At 40.4% G+C, this 26848-nt stretch overlaps 2 protein-coding genes across 6 annotated transcripts in view; one reads left to right on the forward strand and one right to left on the reverse strand.

Moving 5' to 3' along the window:
* The window catches only part of ZNF217 (zinc finger protein 217), a 105819-nt gene that overhangs the window by 72975 nt on the left and 5996 nt on the right, over positions 1–26848 (forward strand). For 2 of the 5 annotated variants that reach the window (XR_012154674.1, XR_012154677.1), the window contains exon 9: positions 7595–8294. The exons of 2 other annotated variants lie outside the window; for them this stretch is intronic. The gene's annotated coding sequence lies outside the window, so the exon portion shown is untranslated. Of the gene's footprint in view, positions 1–4660; positions 7543–7594; positions 8295–26848 lie in introns of those variants that run through there. One more of the 5 variants, XR_012154675.1, reaches the window with a different exon arrangement.
* Positions 1–26848, reverse strand: part of TSHZ2 (teashirt zinc finger homeobox 2) — a 259376-nt gene that overhangs the window by 8958 nt on the left and 223570 nt on the right. The window lies entirely within an intron of this gene.

Below are 26848 nucleotides of genomic sequence, written 5' to 3' on the forward strand. Positions count from 1 at the left end.
CAGTCTCTTGACTAGCGTTTGCATCATGGGGTCAGCCACAATGAAATGCAATGTTAAAGACAAAGAGGCTAATTCTCCCTTGCGCTCTGGCCCCTTTACGCTGCTCTGGCAGCATACAGGGGGCAGAACTCGCCCTGCTGGTATAAACCTGCTGGAGTGGCTTTATTATTTTTGGCTCCTCTCCTGGGTTAGGAGGCTTGCTGGGGGCAGGCCAGGAGTGGGAAGGGAGGAGAGGAGGCGAACCAGGAGGAAGGGTGTGTGTGTGTGTGTGTGTGTCGGGGGAAATGGCTGGAATGCTCTGTGCTAAGCCCATTCTCTGCTTCCTATGGCCCACTGGGAGCAAGGAGAAACAGAACTCCTGCTGGTAATAGCTCACCTTAAGTGATCACTCTGGTTACAGTGTGTATGGTAACACCCATTGTTTCATGTTCTTTGTGTATATAAATCTCCCCACTGTATTTTCCACGGTATGCATCCGATGAAGTGAGCTGTAGCTCACGAAAGCTTATGCTCAAATTAATTGGTAAGCCTCTAAGGTGCCACAAGTACTCCTTTTCTTTTTGCGAATTCAGACTAACACGGCTGCTACTCTGAGAATAGAATTGAAACTAACTAGGGTATTGGAGGTACAACAGGGGTTTAAAAGTACCTTTGCTTTATCCCCTCAGATTCTGCAAGCTCAGGAATGGAGAAACATAGAATAGAGGGCCAAATGGTCCAAATTCTATAAATATCCTCAACTCTGGACTGTGCTGCCCTCCTTAATTCTCCAGAGATGGATTTTCATTAACCTTCCAGGCACACGGCAATGCAATCCTTTTTCTCAGGAATTCAGGAAGGCAGAATATCATAGGTGAAGGGGCTATAGACTGAAAGGTGATATTGGTAGGATCTTATAGGTAGAGTGCTTATATTTTAGCGAGATAATCTATTAACTGGAAAATGTGTAACTGAAAACTTGATAAAGTATTACAGAGCTGGTTGGAAAATGGGAAACAATTTTCACAAAAATGTAACCAAAAAATTTAGAGAGACAAGGTGGGTCAGGTAATATCTTTTATTGGACCAACTTCTGTTGGTGAAAGAGAGAAACTTTCAAACTACAGAGTTCTTCTTCAGGTCTCTCTAATATCCTGGGGCCAATCAGCTACAACAACACAACAAACACAACATATTTGTCTCTCTTTTACATTCAAAATTTTCAATACTCAAAAAAAAAATTGGTGTAGATTTTGGGAAGGGCCTAGAACTCTGGGAAAGCACCAGAGTAATCAAATTAAGTATATATTTACCACAACTATTTCTCTAGGTTATTTCCCTTTAAGTAAGTCACTATTCACTTTGTGCAATTGGTCAGTTAAGCCACATGGTATTTTTATTACTCCCTGATTGGATGACTCCCAAAACCACAAAGAGCTTTCAATATGGTTGCCAGATATATAGGTGTGGCTGCTCATGTGAATAAATACTTGCATGATTTCTTTCCACAAACATTCCCATGCACAAAAATTTGCTTACTATCTTTCTTTAATTTTAGTTAGGTGCATCTATGCAAATATTTTAGCACCATTTGCCCAGACCTAATATTGAGCCAATATCAAACTAGGCCCTGATTCTGTAAACACTTATACTTTGCTTCTATGAGTAATTCTAAATAAAATCAAAGGGACTATTCACAGGAGTAAAGGTAAGCATTAGAGCTGGGAGGGAAATGGATTTTCCAGTTCGTGGGAAATTCCACAAATTCTGGTTGGTTTTTTTTTTTCCCATTTTTTTCCCAAATGGAAGACAACAAAATGATTTCCCATGAAACAAAATATAAAAGAAAAACACATTGTTTCAGATCTATTGAAACATTTGTTTTGATAAAATCAAAACATTTCATTCTGATTTTTGACCTTTAACTTTTTATTTTTTATCTAAAACAATGCAGTTCTTTTCAAAAAGCTAATCTGAAACAAACAAACAAAAAATCAGAATGTTCTATCCTGAAAATGTCAAAATAAAGTTGATATTATTAAAATGTTTTAGTTCATTTTAAAATGAAATTTCGTCAAAACTGAGAATGTTTTTGAAATGTTTCAATTTGAATGAAAACAGCACTTTTTTGTTAAAAAATAATTTAAACAAAAATATTCCCTCTAGCTCTAATAAGCATGTTCATAAGTGTGAGCAGGATCAGGGCCTTAATTTGATATCAAATATCATATAGCATGGGATCTGATCCTCTTTACTCACACAAGTAATCCCAGTGACCTGTGGGAATAGTTGCATGAATAAGGATTACACATGTGCAAAAGGGTTTACAAATTCAGGCTCTTGATTCTTCAAGTCTCTCTACCTGACATTCGGTAGGACCGACATTTGGGGATAACGCTTGAGGTAGTCTTGATTTCTGGTGCTCTTTCTTGGACGCAGTTTAGCTCCCTGTGCTCATGTTCTAGTTCTTCTGGGATTTTCCCCCTGGGCCGGGAAAGTCTTCTCTTTTCATATATAGCAGATTTTACATAAGGACAGTTAAAAATATGAAATACATGCTACGTTTCTAAAAAGAAAAGGCGATTTTGCTCTCTAATCTGTTAGTGCGTATGCTATATAATGTGCTATATATTACTTGAGCACCTGTTGCCACAAGCTGGTGGTCACTTGTACACAGAAAGATTTGATGTGCAAAGAAGAGATGTGCAGTTTTTCCAATGCATGGTGACATAAGGTCTGATCTGATCTTACTTACACTGGTGTAAGCTCCTGTGTAGTCAACAGAGATACTCTTGATTTACTCTGGTTTAATTCAGAAGCAGACCCAAACAAATTCCCTGTAATTTTTGTAAGGGGTACTGTCTCTATCAGCATTCTTAATTTCCCCCCCCTGGAACTGAAGATGCCATTAAAAGAGCATCATATATTACCCCACCATCTCAAGTTTTATCTTCAAAAAGATGAGGAATTACAGTAATTTTTATTTTCCTGCAAAAAAATGGTTTAAGAACAATCATGTGTTGAGCCCGGGACCAGGCAAAGTATTGTCAAAATGTTAATTCCATCACAAACCATGGCGGGGTTAAAAACAGATATTGAAACAGGGGAAAAAATATTTGACAATGCTGTTAAGGCAACTTCGCTAACGATTTTTGAACAACCTCCAACTGAGGTCTAAATGTCTGCAATATCCATAAACAACTCTATACTGTCCAATTAGGGAGACAAAGACATAGAGTCCTGTCAGAAAGATTTGCATGGCTAAGTGTCTGAGATCAGAGAGACGATGAGGGATCGTTCGGAGTGATGGGGGATGCACAGAACGGATGACTATCATTACGATATTACAGAGACTTACACCTTCCCAATTACTGGCAGGATTCATTAATTACTGCTGCATTTCGCTAATAGAATCCTCTCTCTTTGCCTTATCGCTGCCTTCCCTCTGTCTACGTAAACCCACAACTCAGCAGTCGATCACCTATGAAAAATTACCTTGTGTAGCTTCTCGTGGCCTATTTCAAATGAAAAGGCAACTGAGTAAGAAATAAAGAACAAAAAAAGAAGGGTTGTAATGCAGATGTGTAGGAGCTGCAGAAGCATCATCATATGGGTTTAGAATTCTTGGGTTTTTTTTTTTTTTTTGTCTGAACTGTTGGAGAAAAGTATCTGTGGCAGCTGCAGAGAGAATGCTTCATAGCGGGTTTAAAAGCACAATGAAAGCATTTTGCCCAAACGTGTGCACACACACACACACTGTAGGCAGATTGCAAAGTGACAATTACTTAAGGCCTGCTAGGCTGAAGTTTCACAACTAAGACTGGTGAATATTACACGGACTTGATGCCATTGCAATCGACTCAGCCCCATTAAAGATAATGGTGTGAGCATTTCCATGCTGTCATCATGTTACTATCAACAGCATTATCAGTATCAACTGCTTTTACAATTATGCACGATGGCTCTTCCCGCACAGAGATGTAGCAACCACCAAACTCGTTTTCTTTTTAAATACACTGAACAGAGCATAGATTTCAATCCTTCATCTGTTCACAGATGAAACAACATTTCCAAATCATCACTGATAGCATTTTTTCCCTTCCATTCTAAGGACGGCCAACTGTTCTCAGTGATTTCTATTACATTTCCTACCTATTATTTCATGTAATGGCATTCCTTAAATTTTAAATTAGCTTTGAAGAATAAAAATAATTGAATTCCTGCTGTTTTGTGTACATAGAGGGTGACAGGAGCTAATGTGATAATTTAAACTGTAAATGAGTCTTCACTTTGTGTTCATTAATTACAGCTAATTACTGAATTACAAACCTTCTTGGTTAGGCACTGTTATGTATTCATGTAGCATGTTGGATCTCCAGCTGGTAGAAAACTGTTTTATAGACTTACAAGCTGACACACCAAGCTACCTCTGAAATAATTCAGCTTGAAAAATAAAGGAGGTGTATGTGTGTGTGTGTGTGTGGGGTGGTGGTGGTTTGTAATTGCTACCGTTCTTTTGAATTAAATGAATGATGAGAAACAGTGCTTCAAATGTGAACCTTAGGGAGAGAGGATCCAGTACACGTAATTATAACCATATATGCTATGGCGGGTAGGGAGAAACCCATATAATTAATGTGTGTGGAGTAAAGTGCCTGATTCTGCTCTTTTTTTACACTAGAGTCACTTCATTGACTTAAATGGAATTCCTTCTGATTTACACCAGTGTAAATGCAATGAGGATCAAGCCCTTCAAATGTGGGTCAAATCTCCTAGCACACATTCTTCAGCAAGGTTGGCTGCAATATAAAACTGAAGAGCCAGCAATGCGTTACCAGACGTTCAAGAGCTACATTATGGTCCATATGTAACCATATATTACATATCCATTGTACTGGCTCATATGTGATAGCGTATCATAATACTGTTGGGGTGACTTACTCAGTATGGTTTGGATTTGATGGTGTTGTCCAAAGAAATGTTTAGCACATCCCATGTCTGCTGATGTTCCATATGAAAGCCAAATGTACTAACCAAACTACCCTACCATGCAAAGCAGGTGAGCATGTGAGATTGTGGGCAACAGAACACTGAGAATATCACAGTGACAGAAACTGCCATACGAGCATCACAAGTTACAGTATGTGGTGTCTAGATGCAGTACTGTGATGACAGGCAAATAACAATTAAGATACATAGACAGATGCCCATTTTCTTAGCACCAGCTTTTTTCACCTAGTTTTGGATGCTTTGTACCCTTTTAATCTAAACACACACATTTCCTCCCGCCCCCCGAAATCTGTATTTACTGTGTAATGATCCCATCAAATGTGTCATGGGCAGGGCACATGCACCATTTTAATCCAGCCACTGCACATGTCTGAGAGAGAACGTCAGGAGTCTTTCCTGTGTAATCTCTGTACCACCTGGCCCACAGCAGCAGCAGTAAACCAAAGACAAAAAATCTGTGCTTTGCCCTCAAAATATATTGCAGGGGGGCAAGCCAGGGAAGTATTGTAACCCAGGTCTGCTTGGTGTGATGCTCTGTCCCCCTCTAGTGGCACCTAGCCCAGCTAGTGATTGATGACTCTGCTACAGCCTTGGCTAAGAGATCTGTGTCTTTTAGTTCATGCAATAGAGGCTCAAACACTAAACTGCAGAGATCCCAGGTTCGATCCCACCCGCCGACGACCGGGTGCGTGTGTGTGTCTGTCGGTGTTACAGTAACAGGAAACATTTCTTCCCTCTCCGGACTTGCAAATAGCCAGGTCAAAGCTACTTTGCAGCACACTGGCTTGAGGAGACATAGCTGGGCTTTGAATTCAGCTCCTCCCACAATGGTGCAATATTCTATAACATGGCCAGAGCAACTTTTAATGTCTGAGTAATGAACTACTAAAAATAAAGGAGAAGCTCCTCAGCAGGTATAAAAATAAATAATAATACTTTGCACTTGTGCAGGGCAGTGCTGTTTCTCTAAATAAAGGTGAAGTGACTTGTCCAAGTTCAATCAGCAAATCAGTGTCAGCCTCAGGAACACGTCACATGATCTTCCCAGCTCTCTTTCCTAGCCACTTTATCATGCTCTCTCTTCTCTAATGATCATGTATGCAAAAAAAAAAAAATACTACACTAGAGGAACCAAAGATGATGTTGGCAGAAATTCCTCCCTCTTTGAGGATAATTGCTACCTCTTGTCCTATGATGACAATAATGTACATTAATGTACTATTAGCGCCTTTCATTCCAGAGTGTGCTTTATAGAGGAATTACTTTACTCACCATCACTGAAATGCCACCATATCTCGGGTAAACATGGTAACTCACTTTTATTGTGTCACTGAAAAATGGCACCTCAAGTAGAACAGGGCAGCTCAGCACCATACTGGGGCATTGGTTCAACAATGTGTCAGAGGGAAGAGTGCTATTCACTAGGTTAACTAACACCATTTCTTAGAGGTGTCCCATCAAAGTTGTTTTCATGTCCAGCCCTGTTTTTAGTTTTAAGCCTCGACGTGGTAACAATCTGCAGGCCATTCAACTATGTACTGAAGCTGGAATTCCAAAGTTGTTCCAGGAGTATGCCTAATGGATGCCTAACTCCATTTGGAAGGGTGGCATTCCTATTGCCCCAAGGCACTTTTGAAAATCAGAGTCTAGCTGCCCTCATAAGAAGTTGAGCAACTGGAGAGGAATAACTCTCTCTCTCTCTCTCTAAGGTTTATGAGACTATCACTGTATTTTATATAAATATATTTTAGGATATGCAATGAGTTTGTAATGGTGCTCACTGGAATTACTAATTCTTGACATAGTGGTTTGGGAATGATGATGAAAAATATAGTACATACTTAAGTACCAACTTTGTGTAGCATCAGAGGTAGCACAATTACAGTTTGTGAGAGTACCTACTGGTATTTACATGATTGTAGTTATGCTTCAGGGCCTGTCAGATATTTACTGGCCTTTCAAAAGTCTAAACTCTACTCTGAAGGTGACTAATATAATTTTAACTCACCACTTAGCTGAAACCAATTACATGATACATATAATTTGTTTTCTAGCTTAAGTACGGGGCTTATTCATACTGGTGGAGGTGCAAGAATTAGGCATGAAATATGTCCTTAAATACGAGCATTGTATCATCCATTTGTCATACTGGCACCTTTTTTGGTAGTATGGATAAGGGAAGAAACTGGGATGAATCGTACTGTATGTAGTTTGCACTAAATCTGCCCACTTGTGAACTACTCAGCTTCAGATCTGTGGACTTGCATCTTTGGGAGGAAAGCAGTAGAGAGAGACTGCCTTAACTTTCAAAATTTTATCTCTAAGAGCTGTTCCTTTAAGAATTCTGCCCCCCTCCCCAGCTTTAGTTTCCTGCAGGGGTTGTGGGGATGAAGGGGCTTAGGATAGAACTGCACTTCTATTCAAAAAGGGTTGAGTTGCTTTTTGAGCATGATCCGCCAATCCGTAATCAAGGGTTAATTTCACAGCTCACTGCTTCATCTAGCATAATATCCATTCAGACTAATTAAATCTGTCTAATAATGTGAGTGTCTTTGTCTTTGTTCTTTCCATTCTTTGTTTTACACCCTTCACATCTCATCTCCAGAACTACAAGCCATCACACTCTGCTTGACAAGCAGAATCCATCCCTAAAATTAAAACATTCCTGACCTATCTGCGATGACAAGGCAAGCGAGCTTCACAGCGCTGCGGCCCATGAAGGGAGCTGACACATTTGTTTTTAATTTCAAAAGAGTAGAAAGTGAAGATCTGACCCCGTCAATCAGGCCTCGTGACAAGTTTAATCATTGCTGCCCCACAAAAATCACGGCTAAATAGGAATGCAAATAATGTATCACAGGGCTCTTATAAATGCTAATCAAGGAGAAGTAATCAACTGACAATTTCACTGATCTCCTTTCTGAAGGAGTCAGTCAACGCACTGTCTCTGGACCACAAAGAGAAGAAAAGACAAAAGGCATAGATGCCGTTTCCCAAAAAAAGTCCTTTTTCAGGGTTTTTTTTTCCTTAAAAAAAGAAAGAGAACTCACTCTTTTTGATCCTTCTCCAAACTTTAAAGCGAAGCTGTTTCTCAGGAACTTACAGTTACATGTCAAGTGTACTTTATTAACAGTACCTTACAAGTGTAAAGGAAGCTCACGGAAACTTCTACTAAAATAAAAATCATCATTTGTCTTTGTCATTAATCCAGCTTCAAATTCTCTCACATCTTAAAGGATCCTGTCCTTGTCCATGGGCAATGCGTATAGCAATATGTGGCGTTTTAGAAGTAGAAAGCTAATAGTGGGGATCACAACGTTTTAACTTTCTGCTTCCTCCCCCCCAAAAAAACTTCTGCTTTGAACTTCTGATAAAAAGGCTATCTTAAAAGGGAACAAAAAGAACAGGAGTACTTGTGGCATCTTAGAGACTAACAAATTTATTATTGCTGCCACAAAGTTCTAAATCAGAAGAGCCTTCTCTTTTATGAACATTTAAATGTGGGTAAGGAACATAGGGTATATGCTTATGGCAGACTTTCCAAACAGAAACTCCGCATAGCAGCAAATAGTAATCACTTGATTTCCTCCTTCCCCTCCACCTCTCCTCCTACCTCCCGGAGACAATACAAAAGAACCCGAGACAGTAGGATTTACAGGGTTTTCTGTGTTATTCACTTCTATTATTTGTATTGTGGTAGCTCCTAAAGGTACCATCAAGCATCAGAATCCCCTTGTGCTGGGAACTACTGTACACACTTATAACAAAAGGCCACTCCCTGTCCCATTAAGCTTCGAGCAGAGGGCGCTAAGCAGTACACTGCAGTCTAGACAAACAGCGCGTGACAAGCTCCTGTGTCTATCCTGCTTTGAAATGGGAGTAGGTTAACGGGTATGAGGGAACTTTTAGTGCACAGTAGCACGGTCCACACAGACAGGGCATGACACCTTAGCGTGAGGTAGATATACAGCCCAGCTTGTCATGCACCAACTGTTCATCAAGACAAGACCAGAGTGTTGCCAGAAGTTGAGCTCTAAAGAATCAAGTTAAGTTGTCTACAGGTTTTTGTCATTAAACTACTTTATTACATTGATCAAATGCAACAAGTATTTGAGGATACAACCAACACCTTCAGTAGAAACCAATATTAAAATTGTAGAGTGGCTAGAGCTGGGGGTATAGATTACCAGAGGGTTTTTGTTTGTTTGTTATTTTTCAGTTTTTGCTTGACGCTGGATTTGGCAGCCCGTGGGAATTATATAGAGAACAGAGACAGCAGCAGTGCTGTTTCTCCAATCCAGACCTTGCCAGTGTGTCTCAGTCCTTATTTGGGCAGCACCTCTCAAGATCAAAGGATAGCTCAGTCTCTGCGGTCCATTCAGTCTGATTTCTTTTGCTAAGGGCTACCAGTAAGGGGGATTTGAACTTGTAACAGAAGTCACTGTATTCCATGACCAGTTCCCTGAGCCATCTAGCCTCTAAGCTAGGGGTTATCTGGAAGTCTATTAGACCTCAGTGAAAAAAGCTGGTGACCAACAGAAGAGATGATTTCAACAGCAGAACTCTCTTTAAAGGAGGTGTTTGAAAGGTGGGAGTAGAAAACAAAAGTAGAAATTGAAAAACACTTTGCTGCTGTCATGTCACTTAGCAACAAACCTTTCTCCTTCACAGCAGCATTAGCACAGTGGAGTGACTGCACGAGGTGCACTAGTGAAACCTGGGGATAAACAGAGAATGTAGGAAGGAAAGAAAAATGAACTCATATACCAGCTGATTATACTAAGCTTTCATTCTAAGTTTAGATTCTTACATGGCAAGCGCCGTAGGATTAAGCCTTGGTGCCCCCTATTGATTATGGCTTCCGGGCACTACTGCAATGTAATTATAAAGACACTGTTTGGGGGAAAACAAAAGTTTAGTATTATCTCCTAGAAGATGAGCCATTCTTTCTGTTTCCATTGCCACTCCCCAGTCCCCTTCTAACACCTCGCTCTGAAATTCTCAGTCTCCTGCTTGCTCTCTCTCCCTTTGGTCGTTGGACCTCCTTCTGCAGAAATATACCCCATTCTTCCAAGTTGGCCAGGTAGTTGATACTGGAGTGTGGCTCCTTGTAGCTCTACTACATGAGTGCTGAGCAGGAAGAAAAGAAGTTGTGTTCAGTTCCACTATGTGGAAGGGATGGCAGGGCCTTGCTTGAAAGTAATGTACTTGCTCCCTGCAAGGTACAGTAGCTGGTAGACTACTCTGTACCAGAAAGAGGGACACCTATCAGGTCACCTTTGAAGGGATGAACAGGGATAGAAATGAGGCTCCTGTCCATTAAACTAGATTACTTTCCTCCTTGCCCTTACATGGGGTGAGAGCGCCACTATGATGAGCTTCAAAGTGGTAAAGATCTGAAGTTGATCCCATCACACTGAAGGCCAAGAGACTTGTTGGAGGGCTGGTCATCATGGGGCACAATAGGACCCTACTCTCCATGGATTCAAGCTGTCATTAAGCTGATAGAGAATCTTTAACGTGGGAAGGAGTGAAACTGCAGGGACAGGTTTGAGAGTGTAAAGCACTGTAAAGTATATGAAATACCACACAAATATAGCATCAGTCTGTGCCAAATAAATAACATGCCTTACCGAACATCCATGCAGTGTTGCTTATTGTACAATTATAAATCATTCAAATGGGAAGGAAAAATCAGAATCCATCACCGTGGGCTTGTGTTCCTCTCTTTCTTGTTGCAATTACTAAAAGTGATTTTTGAACTGTTTTAAATGCATTTATAGAGAGCTGGGCATGACCTAATGGTCTGAGCACATGATCAGGAACTCCTGAGTTGTATTTCCTTTACAGCCTTAGGAAAGTCACTTAGGCCAAAGTAGTTACTATTCCAGTATGCCTTAATTTTTGGGTATACAAACTGCAGGCCTGATTTTTAGAGGTGCTGAACATGTACAGTACACATTGACTTTGGCTGGGGATGTTGGTGCTTAATGCCTCTGAATATACTAGTACATAATTGGTGGCAAACAAATGTTAAAACTAAGCAGCTAATCAAATACACACTCTCCCGCTGTGCGTGCATGTACACACACACACATCCACACATGCACACACACATTCAAGTCTCCACAATGAATTCTAAATAAACCTTGCCCAACAGAGAAGAATCTCTAGTTTCTACTACTGGAGTTTCATGTTAGCAGCTGCTAAGTAGCAAAGAAATGTAACCCTGGTGATCAGGCCAGAGAACACGTCCAATGCTTTTAAGTAGGTTTCCGTGGAGGAAAAACAATAGGAAGCTGCTTGAGCAACCTAGCATCAGAGCGCTGCCATCCCACTGCTGGCTAGTACTGGCATTGTGAGGATTCAGGGAGCAAACTTTAGTGAAGTGTGGTGAGAAGAGGCCTAAAGAAAAGTGGAGAAGGTGAATGGGATTTTGGAACAAACGGGACTCAATAGTATTGATTCATAGCAACAATCAGATTTTATGGCAATAGATGTGATAAAAATTCCAAGCCCATTTTGGCTCAGTTCATATTGCGGATTGTTCTTGTAATGAATTTAGGCAGATAACCTGGCACACCACAACCGTAGGCCATATTTAGCCTGGTACTATAGGTAAGGCAAGAAAGCAGAATTGGAAGCAAATTCTTTCTAATATTCAAATTATTACACTTGATATTCATTGTAAACATCTGCCAGTCTCAATTCTTCCCTCAGTATGTATGCATAGCTCCCATTAAAGCCATTGGTGAATCACTGGGCTCGGGGTCATAAATGACCGAGTAATTCACCATTGGTTTTAATGGGAGTTGTGCATATATACTGCGAGGAGAATTGAGATCATCAGACTTTATATATAATCCGCACTTGCTATTCATTGTTAAAGTCTTGCCGTTGCTTTGGAATATTCTGGTAGCCTATGCCAGGGACCAGCAGAGCTCCTTTACAATAGTGCCATCCACTAGATGTAATGATGACCAAACCTAAATAAACATCAGAGCAAACCTTTTTGTAAATTTCAGCCTCTAAGAGACTGATTTAAGAGATGTAAATGGGCCTTGCACAATTCATCACAAAACAGGGAGTCTAATTGTTTGTATCAAACTCTCTTCTTTACTCAGATATTTTAATGCCTAATGGGAAAAAGTCAATTCTACTACAAAAAATAAATCCAGTATAGTCCATAAGCCCGTGTGAAAAAAATAATTATCAATATTATAATCTTATATGAAATATACACACATATGTGTATGTTACAATTTATGAAATATATGTGACAAATAAAATATGGCATGACTCACTATATTTATTGCATCATATAATTTTAAAATGTCATAGGAAATTGGGCAATTTTGTATTATTCTTATAAATGTACTTATAAAACCTAATATCGAGAGGAATGGTCTTGTAGCTAAGGTACTGAAATGGTCAGATTCAGGCAATCTGGGGTGAAATCCTGGCACGTTTGAAGTCAATGGGAGTGTTGCTTCTGACTTCAATTGGGACGGGATTTCACCCCTGAGTTCTACTCCCAATTCTGCTACACACTTTGTGGGTGATCCTACCAAATTGCTTAATCTCTCTGTGCCGGATCCCTGACTGTAAAATGGGGAGACTACCATTTTTATCCATCCTTTGTCTGTCTCATCTAGTTAGACTGTAAAATTTCTGGGCAGGGACTGTCTCCTATAATGTGTCTGTACAGCACCTAACACAATGAAGCCTGATCTTGATTTTTGGCCACAAAGTGCTACTGTAATATACATGTATAACTGAAGATATTTTCCATAGGACAATATAGGAAATCCTTTATGGAAAGGATCCTTTTTGTGGCTGTTTTACTCTAATCTTTAATTTGGAATAAAGAAATCAACAGTGAAGAAATCAACCCCCTATTGTCCTATTGAAAATAAATAATTTTAAATTGATCCACCATGAAAAGCTACTCCTAAAAAAAAGTTTGAGAGTTGCATATAGGAGATTTCAAGAGAGTGTGCAATGGAGGAATGTTATCTTATCCTGAAATAAAAATAAATTAGGAAAAAGCAAATGTGGTGAAGAATAATTTGTACACTTCCTAAAACCATATACAGCAAATGTTTTTCATTATTTTTCTCTCATACTGAACTTTAAAAGTTACAAATTTATCTACAGTGTCTGGAGTCACTCTTCAAAAAGGTCTGCCCTAGTGTCATTCAATCTCTACTGAATTCCATGGTACCTGTCAGTGAATGATTTTAGTGAGGACTTCAAAGATCATGTTTTCTCAATAAGTAACATATTTCCTTCTATCAAACTCCAAAGTAACTGATCAATCTAGTCTCTATAGATTTAAATCAGAAATAGTCCATGATAACAGCGTGTCATAAACCAATACTTCTTTGTCAACAGGATACACCAAAAGCAATGCCTCAATCTTTTTGTTGTTGTTTTTACTTAAGCTGATAAGAAAGTTAGTCCTGTAGTTGATTAAGTTCTGCAGAAATTGGGCTTGTGATGAATCATTAAACAGAGACATTTTTTTCCACAGCAATAAAGCCTCAAATGATTAATTAAGGGCACAATGCCAAAACCAGTGTCTTTGTTTAAAACGCAGTGGACAAGACAGGCTTGGGAAAGTTGACGTCTTAAGTAGACGCCACAACATGTTTTTAATTATGTTCAGGAAGAAGAACAAGAATGGGAATTGCCAACTGTTTGGAAAGATCTTTTCTTTTCTTTTTTTTTTTTTTTTGAAGAAAGATTAGAATAAAAAAACCAAACAGAGCATTATTGATTTAACACAAATGCCATTTGTTGGGCCTTTTGTAATTTCCTTATTAGTGTCATCATTCTGGAGTTCATATGCTCCCTTCTGTTATAGCATTTGGCACACATTCAGCTCCCAGCAATATGATACAGTAAACATGCAGTGACTGCTCATATTAAAATGTTTTATTTGTTGTAACTGTACCAATGATCAGGCAGTACAAGTCCTAAATTATCTCAACCATTTCACAAGCTAATTTGAAAGGAAGTAGCAAGTGACCGTCTCTGCAAAACAGACACGCACAGGCTGAGAAGTGCAGAGCCAGTGCTGTCAGTTGGAAACAAAACAAAAAGTTCATGCAACATCAGTTCTCCACAGCTTCTTGTCAGTTGTGTTCAGACTGTTCAAATAGAAGACATAAGCTGGAATCAAGAGCTGTGCAGTATGATAGATTGTTGTAGTGACACCCGTTTTCATGTGTTACTTCATGTGTATTGTGCAATATACCCCCGCCCCTGCACCCCCAATCTGTTTGGAAACTCAACTTTTATAAAGCCCTCCATTCTGTGGAAGCTGTAGAAGTGGCTACCTCAAGCCTGTTCTGAAATCCCAAAACACAAATGTAAGAAGTGATTTTGCTTGCATCAGTATTTGCATGTGAATTTAGGATGCTCCAAATGGGCCTGATTTTTAGAGGACAAACACTCAGAACTTTCTGAAAAGGAGACGCACCCAAATATAAACTAAATCAGATAACAAGAGTATGAACAACAGGGATTTACAGTTCTATAGCACCTTTCATCCCACAAGATGCCAAAGAGCTTTGGAAATTCTGGGCCTTAAAGCGTGCAAATGCTTGTTCCTGCAGCTGCCTTTCTCCTTCATGTGTGCAACTGCTGCCACTGTGCTTGCAAATGGCCAATTAAACAGGGAGGAAGCGATAGTTGCCATGCTAAAAGTCCTGGGCATAATTTCTTTTTCCCGCTGACTGATGTCAAATGTGGCAGAGGCTTTACTAACACGAAGTTCAGTTACTTCATAAGGGTCTTGTTCTGCCCTTTACCTTTATGCAAACCTCCCAATGTCATCAGTGGATGGTTGCTGTGAACCAAGGCTAGCATATGACCCTAATTATGTAGCACCAGCCCATGGATCATAATTAAAAATGTAATTTGGCCCTCACCACAGAATGGGCTTGACACCTCTGGAATAGAATGGTGACCTTACAGGCTCTTCAGCTCCAATTCCTACTGCTTTAACAGGCAGATGCTTAAGCATGTCACCCCTCAGTAATTACATGACCAATGCGTTATAAATACAAAGTATTCTCTTTCCCCCTTTTTATGAGACGATATATATATATACTCATTAGCCTTAGTGAGAGATATCCATGTAAATCTGCATGTATCTAGGGGAGAACAGACCCTAATTACATGTTCCTGCACATTATTTGGTAACTGTATTTAGGACTTACAGGGCAGTTAAAAGATTAATTACCATGTAACATACAGTTTTTATTCCTCATATATAGGCAGAGGCAAAAATTAACAGATAATCATCCTGCGGGCCCATGGCGGGCATATGATATATGAAGGCTTATTTCACAGATTGGTTTTAATAGAGCTAGTGCATTAGATATTGACTGCTGCCTGAAGGGAAGGGATAAGATGAGGTTGGGAGGTCTCGGAACCATTCCCCCAGCTCTTCTACACACAACCCCAGTGGGTGCTGAAGGCTGCACCATCATAAAGATGTTGCAGCTTTCCCAGTCCCTTAGTGCCGTGGGCCACTCAGCACTATCAACAAGGCACATTCTTTCCCTGGCCTGTGGTGAGACTTGGCCCCACACCCCCTATCCACACCTGTGACTAAATATCATCATTTGGCTTTGACTCTCTCACAAAGACTTGATGCTTCCCTCACTGTGCAAAATTCAGTGGGAATTCCTGATGCAGAAGGAGTGAGGGGTTGGGGAAGTGTAATCAGGAGTGAAGTTCTGGAACATCCTTCAGATAAGAGTGGCAGAGGCAACAACCAAACTAGCTTCTCAAATTTATGAATGGGATTGTATGGCAGAGTTGCCTGTGATAGCAGGTCACTTGATTCAATGTTCCAGGAGGTCCCCTCCAGTCCTATGTCCCTAATAAATAACCATGTACAGGGAGATGTCTAATCTATGTGGTTGCAGATATTTCTTCAATACAACTCTTTAGGATCCCTTTTAGCAATAAGAACTGTGTGTAAATTCGGTACGTATCAATGGGAAATAGACACTGATAGAGTTTCCATATACGTAAAGAGAACTTGCATGAAGCAAACAAAAATAAAGAGAGCTAAATTTTCAGCCCTTTCCTTTGATGTTGTGTGCCCACTGGTGGATGCGCCAACAATTCCTGGGCCTAATCCTGCAAAGAGTTATGAATTCCCACTTATTTTGGTGCTCACTGTGTGCAAATTGAGCATTTAAATACTTATCAGTGTAGTTTAGTGCATGCAGAAGGAGCTTTTTTCACAGGCATAACTGTTTGCACAGGCACCTTTGAAAACACAATGGATTGCAAGCCTAGAAGTGGGCATGCAAAATAGGAGGCTGGCCAAAAATATAGCCCTCTAAAGTGCTACTGGCATTGGGAAATGGTAAATACAAGGAGATGAGAAGTTACTAAGTATAATTATTGTAAAACAGCCAGAATTTTATGAAACGATTGATAATTATATAATTCTGAAATTATAACATTTAATTAAAATGTTTTTTTTGCATATATAAGAATATATATTTATTGAGCATAAGTAAATGTCTAAAAACTAATGTGTATATTCAGAAAAAATTATTTCACATGATTATTTTGATCTAATATCACAGAAAATGGTTAATCTACTTTTCTTAAATTCTTTAAATATAATTATAGGTAATGTTAAAAAAATGGTTTTGTGTATCATTGGAATATGGGTTGGATTGATTTCAGATGTATGACATAAACACCATCCATGAGATGCATGCAAGTGAAATTATAATCTGGACCTAATTGCTTCTAGGATATATCAAATAATTTAAAACCTCTAATGGGTTCTATTATTTCAGCAGGGCATGCTGATGAGAATGCGCCAGACCTAAACATAGGAATGTATGCTATGGTATCACAGTTCATATGAGAGAATTCTGATTGATGCTGAGTCCCCAGAACTCCTATTGAAGCCAATGGTCCAAATTTGGAGAGGTGTTGAGAGCTGTTGAGAGAATTCATTTTAATGAAAGTTGCTGGTGCTCAGCACTTCTCAGGATTTAGCCTTTCAACAAGCTTTGAAATGCGTAATTTCTTAGTTGTAATTTCTTCCAGTGAGAGCCATGTTTATCAGTCACAGGCATCTTGGTAAGTATATAGGATATGGGCTATTTTGATTCTACAGCAGCTGGTAATGCTAATGGTGCAGTCAAAATTGAGAGAGCTGAGAAATGCTTGCTTCTTAAATGATGTAAGAGAGGTGGAAAGCCTTCCAATGGGACCTCTATCGTTAGCTGCAAATACTCTATTAAAAACACCAATGCTAAATTTATCTCATTCAGGTCTGAAATTCAGAAAGGCTTCCACTGTGCTTTTTATGGAGCCAGCTAACTAACTAGTATTAGTTTACAGTGGCCTTATATGAACTCCAACCAATGATTCACAATATGCTAGACTCTTTCCCCTCATGATACTGTTACAAAAAAGAGTCTGTCTTTCAAACTCCAGTCTGAAAAATAAGTGTACAAGCTGATCAGAGGTTTATTGCTGTATTAAGACATTCAGCTGGTTTCGCTGATGATAGAAGCAGAAGACAGAAGTACATAGGGAACCGGCAAGAAAACAGAAATTGTGTTCCCCCTCATGGAAATGTTATTATTTACTTTAATTAAGCTCTCCCTAGGCTTATGAGCTTAAATAACAAACAAACCCTAGATGCTTCCCCTCTGTCCCTCAAAACAAAACAAAACAAAAACAAAAAACCAAGACCCTGCTTACCAGATAGACTTTTTTCAAAGATGCAGTTGAAGTTCAAATATGGCTAATCACTCAGTAGTATTTTATGATGGAAGTCTGTTCAGAGCTTGGTGGTACCTAGAGTTATTTCATAGTGAATCAGTATCATGTCTACTTTCCAATACTCATATAGGATACATAGTTTTATAGCAGTGACAACATACTTTTAAGGCATCTCAAGAATATTTTGCAGTGCTCAGAAATGCAAGGCATCAAGTGGAAATGAGTTTCCATAAAGCAAAAAAAAAAGACATTTCTTGCACTATACAGAACACACGAGAGATGTTATTAATTTTCCTGGTTTTGTGTACACACACACACATATATATATATATATATATATATATATATATATATATATATAATATTATTGCATACAAAGTTTGGATTAGATTATGCATCTCCTATACTGCATGGTCAAGGAATACAGACTCTACTATGTCTACAAATCAGGAAGCTAAGTAACATACACTATGTAGGAGTGGTCTGTGTACATGTATAATTTTAAAAACTGATTTCACAAACACTCATGAGATATTGGTAACACCTAGTTTTCACCTAATACTGTGTAGATACAAATAGGCATTCATAATTTAAATGAGTCCTGCTTCTGCACCCCACAAACATGAGCTGGATACAAAAGGAAAAGGGAACACTCTCTCCAGATACAGTGAGGATCAAGCAGAATCTCATTAAGGACCACTTCAAAGATCAGTTCTTCATTTCCATACAAACAAGTTTAAATTATCTTGTGTGAATCTGCTGTTAGCAGTTGCACTGTTCCATTATGCATGATTCCTGACTGCTTGTATCATGAATATCTGCACAGTGCTCCATTAGCAATTTTCGGTGTTATGCTAAAGCTTGCAAGTGGTCATGTTATTAGGTTAAAGTACTATATTATGCATATGTATTCCACCTTCCCACATTTGTTATTACTTCTGATGTAGACCCATATTTTCAGAATTTCACATGGATTTGCACATCTACTTTGCATTGTCAATTTGTGTGATTGCCAGTGCAAACACAGTGGATACGCAAACACAAATGATAGCTAACTGGCCATTTGATCATACATTCACTGGAGCATAATTGTGCTAAATACATGTACAGATTAGGAATTAGTCATGTATGCACTACTGATCAATCAGAGAGTGTCTATAAAGTTATCCCTTTTATATAATTAAAAGTTCACTATGGCACAATTTATTAGTTTTATTACATAGAATTTTTTTCTATACAATAATTCTTTCCCTAATTTTCTAATTTCCTCTATATACCATTTCATCCTCTGTATTTTCTCATTTCAGTCCTATGTATATATATCTTATCAATAACTTTTAAGAGTTAAATTGTGCTCTCAGTTACTCAAATAGTCCTTGCTTCAGTGTTATTCACGTTAGTAAAGTGAGATGGATTTGTCTCTAGCCGAATAAAGGGATGTAGTTGATGTGTTACAATGAGAAATATATAACATAACATTATATTTATAATAGTAAATGATAATACTCATATATTGATTACTTTGCAAAGCTCCAGATCATGGCTGAATGGTTATGTGATGCAGAGAGTTTGAATAGGTACCACATAAACCCAAGCTGCCTAGATTCAGCTTTGTCTTAGAGAAAAATTATTTTTTATCAAGAGGAGACTATCAAAAACATGCTCTTTTTATAGAAAACTTCCATTCTTATAAATAAAAACAATGAGGAGTCCTGGTGGCACCTTAGAGATTAACAAATTTATTTGGGCATAAGCTTTCGTGGGCTAAAACCCACAAAATGTATTTATTAATACATATGAATGTATTTCCTTCCTCTCATCAGGGAAAGGCCATGCCAGAGTAACTGGGACACCTCCACAGAGTTGCACATAAGGTACCTCATGCAAAGCAGGCTATTTGTTTCAAGGGAATTATCCAGCGGTGAGCTGGAGTTGGTTCGGACCAGTTTGCTAGAACCAGTTGTTAAATTTAGAAGCCCTTTTAGAACCGGTTGTTCCGCGAGGGACAATTGGTTCTAAAAGGGCTTCTAAATTTAACTGGCCAAAAGTGGTGCCTTAGGCGTTGACTCCATGGGTGCTCCAGCCCTGGAGCACCCAAGGGGAAAATTTGGTGGGTGCAGAGCACCAACTGGCAGCTCCCCCCCCCACCCCCAGCCCCAGCTCACCTCCGCTCCGCCTCCTCCCCTGAACGTGCCGCTCCGCCCTGCTTCTCTGCCCTCCTCCCCCCCCGGCCTCCCGCGAATCAGCTGTTCACGCGGGAAGCTGGGGGGGGCTGAGAAGCAGGCGGCGGCTTCACACTCAGGCCCAGGGAGGCGGAGGTGAGCTGGGGCTGGGGGGTGCGAGGAGGGCCACCCGCGCCGCAGCAGGTAACCCTGGGGGGGGGCGTGCAGGGGAACCGCTCCCCGCCCCAGCTCACCTCCGCCACCCTCGCCCTGAGTGGGAAGCCACCGTCTGCGTCTCAGCCCTCCCAGGCTTCTTGCCAAACAGCTGATTCATGGGAAGCCGGGGGGAGGGGGCATGGAGAAGCAGAGCGGGACGGCGCGTTCAGAGGAGGAGGTGGTGGCGGAGTGGAGGTGAGCTGGGGCCGGGTGCGGGGTGGGGAGCTGCCGGTGGGTGCTCTGCACCCACCAAATTTTCCCCATGGGTGCTCCAGCCCCGGAGCACCCACGGAGTCGGTGCCTAAGGCGCCACTTTTGATGTGATCAGTGAGGGGAGCAACTGCTTCCCCTGCTCCTCCCCTAACTATGCTCCCCCGCCCCTAGGAGCCAGAGGGACCTGCCAGATGCTTCCTGGGAGCTGCCCCAGGTAAGCGCCACCGGGGCTCCCCACTTCGCCCCCCGGCAGGTCCCTCTGGCTCCTAGGGATGGGGTAGGCACCCACTACGGTGGCCCACGAGACCCTCCTGTCTGGTTCTGGGGGCAGTCAGGGGACAGGGGAGGAGGGTGGATGGGACAGAGGTCCTGGGGGCGGGGCAGGGGGTTGGATGGGGCAGGAGTCCCGGGGAGCGGGGGTGGGCAATGACCCCCTCGTGGTGTGAGGAGGGAACCGGTTGTTAAGATTTTGGCAGCTCATCACTGGAATTATCCCTGTGAGACCAAACTTGAAGGCAGAACGTGATTCTGAAAGTCCCTTTGGCTTTGCCGTTGTGGTGCAACGCACTGGGATTTTCATCAAGAAATTCTGACTCATGATATCAAATGACGAAAGAAACTTCTTGTAACTGATAGCAACTTGTTACTGTAGTATGAAGGCCATATGTACACATAGGTCTGAGTACCTCTTCTTGTCTCTGTTTGATACCACTCCTTGTGGACTTAAAAGATGTGGGGTGGCATAAACCATAATAAGGATAATACCCATGTCTGAACAGACATTCCAAATGGCATATTATATAGATGCAACTGACTGGAATCTTAAGCTAGTTCCAGCTCCACATTTTGAAAATAACCTTTTTCTTTTTAAGAGGCCAAATCAAATCCCTGAAACCAACCCTTTACCTGTCCTCTTTTTCAGCTGTTCAAAATCCAGATCCAAAATTTGAGGCTAGATCACATCTGTGATAACAGACTGCCAGCTCTGATATTTTAACCTCATAAATTTCAGACTGATGTACATTCTTTTCAAGGTAGTTCATCCATTGGAGTGCATTGTGTGCTTCTAATTTGTCCCTTTCCTTGCTACATCCCTGGTGATCGCAAATTACACCTGGCTTCTTATCATGGGGCCCCACAGCAACAGTGAAAGCAGCAATGAAGCATCAAGGCCCTGATCCTGCAAAGTGATGAATGCTTTCAATTCCCATTTATGACTGTGGGAATACAGGATACTCAGCACTTCACACAATGTGCACATAATTTGAGCAGATCCCTAAAGCTGTTGCCAGTTTTTGCTACTATCCAAGGGGTATATTCAGAATAAAAAGTGCATGATCTATTAATTATTATTATTCATTATTGTCATTATTATTATTTATATTAGCATGACACCTAGAAGCCATAGTCATGGTCTAGGACCCCACTGTGCTAGGCACTGTACAAACACAGAACAAAGAGATTTCACTCTAAGTATAAAAAAGAGAGAACTGATGGATACAGATAGACGGGGGAGTACAAGAAAACAATGAGAAATTACTGATCAGCATGAGAGGCAGTGGTCTCAGCACACCAGCTGACAAACCATTGATAAGCTGATCTATTTAATTTCATATCTTTCTTTTCACTTGCTACTTCTTGGCTGAATCTTTGAGATAGAAACTCATGTCTCCCATCATTGCTAGGTTACCACTGCCAGCCAGGTTTTCAGATATCCTGTTAAAATTACAGTAGAGTAATGAAATAAATCCAAATTAGGAACTATTCCATTTCAGGAGGAACAGAGGAGCTGGAGAACAAAATTAAGAACCCACAATATTTGTGGAATAGAATGGAAATAAAACAGGTTCAAATTGTTTACATGCCTTTATATATTTTTCTTTAAAATGTTTTCTGGAATCCTATTATCTGAAAAGCATTAAAAAATGTGCATCAAATGTTCATGGCTGCATTAAGAGTTATCACAACCATACACGCAATTAGCATAACTGTGTGTGCTGATCCAATTAATTAGCCGTTTCCCTTCCCAATTACTACAGTTGTGCATGCGGCCACAGTAGCTGCATGGATAAATCCACCTGCATACTCAGTTGTACATGCACAGCTATGAAAATCTGGGTTCAAATTTCCAAGCAAAAATTAAAAGGGCAACAACGCGGACCATGGGGAATAAAGAGGCACTTCTTACACTTTGTCTTCCAATTTTTACATATCTGTAGAGTAATACATACCTTTTGTGAAATACTAATGTGCAGGAACTGAAATACTATAGTAAAAAACTCCTGTATGTATGTTTTCAGGCATTTGGATTCCTCTCTTTCTTCTCTCACACCCCTTTTAATAGTAACTAGGAATAAAAGAATACACAATCTTCCCAGGGCCCTAAATGCCATGATTTATGATAAGGGGTTCTTGACAACGGGGTTGCCCCAATTGGCCATCAACGAAAATCTCCTATGCCCCTAAACACCAAGGAGTTAAATTTTTCCCCTTCTGCTCCCCTACATAAAAGAAAACAGATGTGATTTTCTTTACAAAAGAGCATTTCATTTAGAGAGAGAAAGAAAAAGGAAAGGCAGTGTTAACATAGCCATTATTCTCCATCTCAGGGAAAGCAAATCCTATTTTGCCTGTCATTACAGTAGGTAGAAAAATCCTTTCATCCAGTCATTAGTTGTAAACATTCCGTCGCCTTGTGGGACCAGGCCTATGTTTCCCATCCTGTGCTAAAGCCATTTTCTAATACTAATGTTTTATACACACATCTCAGATACAATGCGAACTCCCCCAACCCCAAAGGCAACAGGGCATTCGTTTATACTAAATCAGAAGTGTCACCCTTGGCAACCTGCAGCACTGAAACATTTATTCAGCTTCACATTGCTGGCACTTAGAATTATTTCTTTCATGCCTGATAGCCAAATTACAATATGGCAGGTTTCCCCGGAGCCACCGGATCATTAGTGCCAGCTCACAACATACTTTCAACTGATATGGCATTTCATGTACAGCTGCCAATCAAAAAATGGGAAATGCAAATGATGGAGGGCCCATTGGTGTTCAATTACTGTACAGTGAGCTCCTTACAGCTTCACTTAATGACTGGCAGTCATTTTGCTGAGCGGAAGAAGAGCAGAGAACACAGAGAAGAATTCCCTCTGGGAAGCCAGTTGCAAGTGCAAGAAGTTTTTACATTTGATTTCCATATTTATTAATTTTCCCCCCTCTGTGTGTTTCTAAACACTAGGCCAAAAAAAATACTTAGCACAGCTTGTTATACAAATACCCAGCCTTGTCAGTTCAGTCGATTGCCAAGGCCACATCAGCAGAAGATGAAGGCTTTTTTTCCTGCTCAAAATACATTCCTCTTCTTCGAAAAGCTCAAGAGTTTCAGCCTCCATTGAAAGACTATAAACTGCTCCAAACCAGATTATTAATAATCCAGTTTAGTCATTTCAATTGTCCCTTCCACACCCAAGGAAAGATGATGCTGCCAGCCTGTGCATGGAATGACATCTTATGCCATTTGCGAGCTCTCTCTCTCTCTCTCACTCACACATGATATATCTATGTAGGCCCAATCCTTCAAGTTGCAGAGTGTCTCCTATGAGGTGAAGAAAACAATGAATATTGGGGTGCTCAGTAGTACCACGCAGAATCAGGCTTTCTTTCTAGCTGATATAAACATTTATTACTATATATATTATAATAGCCCTTTGAGGCACCAACCAAAATCAGGGACCCATTGTGGTTGTTGCTGTAAAAATACATAGGAAGAGACTGTCCGTACCCTGAAAAACTTACAAAACATGGAAGAAGGGAAGTATTATTATGCTGATTTACAGGTTCAGTGCAAAGAAGCTGAAGCTCAGCAGTTTCAAATGGGTTTTGCTTTCTGTTTTACTTCACTCGCACCAAGAACTTGAAGTGAAACTTAAAGTGCATGAACCCATTGGAATAAAAAACTAAAAACATTTGTGCAACCTCTTGCAGAACAAATCCACTTTTTTTGGTCACCGCTACACATCTCTTGAGGGATCTCGCATATCCGCACACGCACATTTGTAACAAACCCCACTATGGGGCATCAGTGAGGTTTGAGCCTGAACTCTTCAGCATCAAAATGGACCATTTACTATGAGAACTAAAGAACACCTGCTATGTGAGAGTAGTAGTAAACTATTATCCCCTCTGTCATATGGCCAGGTGCCCAAGGCAAGAAGTAAAAATCTTAACTTACCCAAAATTCATGGCTGTTTGAATCCAATTTTCAGTTCAGGCTTATCTCAAATAGACACATGTACACACAGATACATGGATACACATGGAAGGCAGAATACAGGAGTGGTATACCGGGGAGATGTGGTGGCATAAGGAATAAACAATAGGACCAGAAGTCCAGAGTTTTATTTCTCACACTTCCATTGGCCTACTGTGTAATGTGGGGCAAGTTTAGCCGTAGGGTTCTCCATTTCATTTGCTTCCAGATATCTGTCAGGCCAGTGCCAGGGGTGTATCAGCAAGGTAACTGCCATCCTTCACCTCACTCTACCCCATTTTGGGATGTCTTGCTATCCCAGCAGTCCCCATGCCCAGCAGAATGCATGCACTGCCTTGAGCCTGACACTTGTGTGGAGTGCAGGATACACCTCTTGCCTTACCTCTTTGCACATCCATGTATGGAATGCTCAGGATCTGGCCCTAAAGAAAGCTCATTACTCTTGTAGTAAAGAAAGCTCATTACTCTTGTAGCACAAAGAGACTGTAAGGATTCAGAGTCAAGTCTTTACTGCCAGGGGTCAGTTCCACATCTCTGGGATGTTACTGTTGCTCTAAGGGCAGACTGCCAACTGTTTCCGTTTCTTTCCTGCTCACAGGCCCCTGGTTCCTCTGGAGCTCCCTGGGACATCACCCCTTTTTCCTCTGTCACTACTTCTGTGTTCTCAGAACATTTCCAACAGGAGACAGGATCAAACAGAGCACCAGATCTGAACTCCGTGAACCTTAGGGAAATTGGGGTGTGGTTCTTACTTTGAATTTAGCAGCTTAGCACACTCTTTATAAGATGGATCTGGACTGTAGCATGGGGACATAGAGTGAATCTGAACTTCCTGGCTTATGAATTCCATTTTTCTTCCACAGAAAGTGTTACTCAAAGAATTGAGGAACAGACTGGGATCTAGAGTAACATTATAAGGAACACAATAGTTTTCTCCCACAGTTACACTAGGAACATATTTTAGTCACAATTAATAAATCCTGATGTGATCAAGATGTGTTAGCAGCCACCAGATTGGATTCTTCCTACTGTAACTGTGGGAAACCCATATTTCCTTATACACGTCAGAGGAACGGAACTCTAGATTTGCTAAAATGTTGTTTTAATAAAAATAATTAATATGCCTGCCTAGTAACTGCTCTTTGAACATTAGTTACTGAGTCATATTAAAAATTCCAAAAAAAAAACCAGAAAAAAAAGACATAGATGAATCAGTGCCCATAAATGCTGTTGTTGTGCTTTAGCGAACATACTTAAATAGAAATAAAAGCGCAGCAGAAGCCAATCAGACCTGTTTCCCACTATACTAAAATAATAACATAAAAGGTTCCTACTTTCTTCAGGAAGAGCTGATCCACCATAGCGCAGGGTATTGTAAGTGTAAGGTAAAAAGGGATGCTGAGCATTGGAGTGGACCTGAGCCAGCATGAACGAGAGCTTTCCTGCATAGGTGCCAACCTACAGCTGCCCAGGGGGTATATAGCTACATTTCTCATGTGTACGTTTAAACTTATGTCTTAGACACACCCATTCTTTGCTAGTGCCCCCACTCCTTTAAAACCATGTGCTCTTGAGAATGGACGCATAAGGAGCTCAGTACAAAGGATTACTATACCTAATGTTTTAATTGGTTTGTGCCCATACATAGCCATTACTCAGACTTGTACTAGAACCTATGAATCTCACACGTCCTGCAATGTAACATGCAAGGGCTTGCAGAATCAAAGCCTAAATGTTCGGGTGGAAGCTGGGAGGTGGGTGGGAAAGCATCCATACTGAAGTATGAAAGTGTATTCTAAGTTTCAGCTTCAGAAGGTCATTTCATGGTGTCATAATCTTGATACAGCCTTTAGAATGGTGCCATTAATATGATGTTGTATTATATACATATTCTGTTAAAATGCCTAACACAGTCATATGCTGTAAGTTGTGTACTGCCATAGAACATAGCAACATCACAGCATCATCTGCTGTTATCAGTGATAGTTCAAGATTAGTAATACTACAGACCATAGGTTTCTACAGCATCTTTCCTTCCACTTTCTTTCCATTTCATGCACTGATGTCAATATATATGAATTTATTACATTACTGCCATTTTTATTTCCTTACTGTGATGCCAGAAGTGGGAAACTGGGGGGAAAAGGGGGAGAAGGGAATGTGGAGATTGACAGTGAAGGAGGGTATGTTTAATCAGAGACACTTTTATTAAGTA

The sequence above is a fragment of the Lepidochelys kempii genome, chromosome 13 (assembly GCF_965140265.1).
Source record: "Lepidochelys kempii isolate rLepKem1 chromosome 13, rLepKem1.hap2, whole genome shotgun sequence".
Lineage (NCBI taxonomy): Eukaryota > Metazoa > Chordata > Testudines > Cheloniidae > Lepidochelys > Lepidochelys kempii.